Raw genomic sequence first — 2,628 nt, forward strand, 5'->3', positions numbered from 1 at the left:
GTTTTTTAAATACTCGACAGAAGCTGAACAAGGGCACCGTTCAAGGCGTTTGCTGATAAATGACCCAGACCATGTTGAGACACTGTTGCATCAAATGCAAGTAGAAATCCAAAATTTAAAAGCAAGAATGGAAACTCAAGAAAAACAAATTCATACTCTTCAAATGAGTCCAGGTAAGAACGTATTACTGTTATGGTTATTGGCAAATGTTCTTTATATTTTTAAATCAATGACGTATAATAAAGTAATAAAAAAAAAATACAGTGCAACATAAACATGATAAACTAAAACAAGTTACTATCTTTTTTAGGTCAAGGGAGTGGAGCAACTTATGTGCGATGGGGACGTAAAGCGTGTCCTGGAAACAATACTGAGCTGGTCTACTCTGGTAAAAAGTAGTAATGTAGTAATTAGGAATTACAAGAAAAGTAGATGGTTAACAGTGATACTTTTTTTGCAGGGTTAACCGCGTTTTGGCAGGCACACTATAAGATCGAAGAGAACGTACACTAGACAGAAATCTGAAAGTGTACAGGTCCGTTATACCCGTGCGTGTAGTGATGTCATAGATGTTAACGAACGTAATCAATGCATCACATGTAAAAAATCTTTCTGATATTGTTTCACATCTCACCCCCTTTTTTTTTAATTAATTTTGTATTTACACTGTGTCATAGATCAAATTTATTCGTTTAGTGTATGTTCACTTAATTGTTTTTGTAAATATGTCTTTTGATTGAGTTAAGCCATTTCAATTGATATTTTATAGTGTGTCTTTCTATGTTGTGATGTTACATTATTATTTCAGGTTAGGGTGAAGGTTGGCGCCTATTAAAACGTTTAAACCCGCTACATTTGTTTGCACCTGTCCTAAGTCAGGAACCTGATGTTCAGTGGTTGTCGTTTGTTGATGTGGTTCATAAGTGTTTCTCATTTTTTTATATAGATTAGACTGTAGGTTTTCCTGTTTGAATGGTTTTACACTAGTAATGTTTGGGGCCCTTTATAGCTTGCTGTTCGGTGAGCCAAGGCTCCGTGTTGAAGACCGTACTTTGACCTATAATGGTTTACTTTTACAAATTGTGACTTGGATGGAGAGTTGTCTCATTGGCACTCATACCACATCTTCTTATATCTAGGAAAGTCTAATCATGCACCAGGATCTGTAGAACTAAATTTCTCATTGACAGTTACGATTTCAAATGACAAACTGATCTATAACATGCATTTAAGCCATTGGTTTTCTCGTTTGAATTGTTTTACATTTGATCATATCGGGGCCTTTTATAGCTTGTATGGGTTTTGTTCAAATTTATAGACCTTACGATGACTTATAGTTACTAACTTATAGGTCACTTGGTGTGTGTTGGCTAGTGTCTCCCCCGGCCCCCAATTAACCAAAACAAAAAACGAAGGGAGCAACTTCTCAGGTAAAAAATGATAATAGTTATGACTTCTTTACGTGAACTTGTATACGAAGCTAGCTTCTTTTAGTAGATACTATCTATTTCAAGTTAGTAGTCATCCTGTTGGTAGCTGTATTGAACAGCTTTTTTATTGTGTGTTTACCTTTTCGACATGTGGTCTGAATAGGCAATATAGGAGGTTTGGGAGCACGTAAAATCCCTACCACAATTCTTGCCAGTACCAAGTCGTGCTATCTGTTAGCCGTATTTCATTGTACGTTTTTTTTCTAAGAAGGATCGGATTTTGTGGGGGTTGGTGTCGTCCAATATAAGTGGTAATTCCTGTGAGTCTTTTTTTAGTTTATTCATGAAAAAAAAACACGACAAGAATATTTATGTTCCATAAACACGAGTTACCTGGGCTATGAAGTTTTTAGGATTCATAAAGCTGAAAGATCGAACCCATGTGAAAAAAAAATCTGTGACAAACGTCTTTACATCAATATAGATCAGTATATGTGGTATAACTGCCATTGAGCAACTTTCTGCCACAGTACTAATAACACAGAAGTTAGTAACTTGCGGTTCACTTTCCCATAATATAATGCCAATCAGTCCCAATTTTACGTATAGTTGAGAAGATGTCAACCTATAATAGTAAGACTCGTAATATTTTGATTCAACTTAATATTATGTGCTTCCATTACAAATTTTATGGTTTTAGGTTTTGCAGCTGGTGGCTTTTATAATGAAGAAGGTTCTGCAGCAGAATATATTTGTCTTCCACCAGATCCAAATCTTGGTGCGACTTATAGTGATAGCTATTATGGAAGCATTTATGGAGCGGAATATGAATCAAATGGTTTTGGTGGTGGTTTATGGAATGATGATGTTCCATGCGCTGTTTGCCGGTCAACGACTGCATCGCATGTGCTTATGATTGCAGCAAAAAATCAGTGCTATGATGGATGGTTTACTGAATATGTTGGGGAACTAGCGGGTGGACATCATCTACATAAAGCAGCATCGTCATTTGTTTGTGTTGACAAAAATCCAGAGGAAATAATTGGCGGAGAAGCAGGTCAAGACGGCAAATTGTTTTATCCAATCAAAACTGTTTGTGGATCATTGAAATGTCCACCGTACCATAACAATCGTCTATTGCCATGTGTTGTATGTTCAAGATAAAAATAAAAGTTATTTTTATTTTTTTAAATATCAA

At 35.8% G+C, this 2,628-nt stretch overlaps 1 long non-coding RNA gene across 1 annotated transcript; it reads left to right on the forward strand.

Moving 5' to 3' along the window:
• Positions 1–328: 328 nt before the first annotated feature.
• Positions 329–2,628, forward strand: LOC127728906 (uncharacterized). Its single transcript, XR_007994405.1, has 2 exons — positions 329–388; positions 2,131–2,628. It is a non-coding gene; the product is annotated as an uncharacterized LOC127728906 (long non-coding RNA).

Source organism: Mytilus californianus, unplaced genomic scaffold (genome assembly GCF_021869535.1).
Source record: "Mytilus californianus isolate M0D057914Y unplaced genomic scaffold, xbMytCali1.0.p SCAF_1, whole genome shotgun sequence".
In the NCBI taxonomy this organism is placed as follows: domain Eukaryota; kingdom Metazoa; phylum Mollusca; class Bivalvia; order Mytilida; family Mytilidae; genus Mytilus; species Mytilus californianus.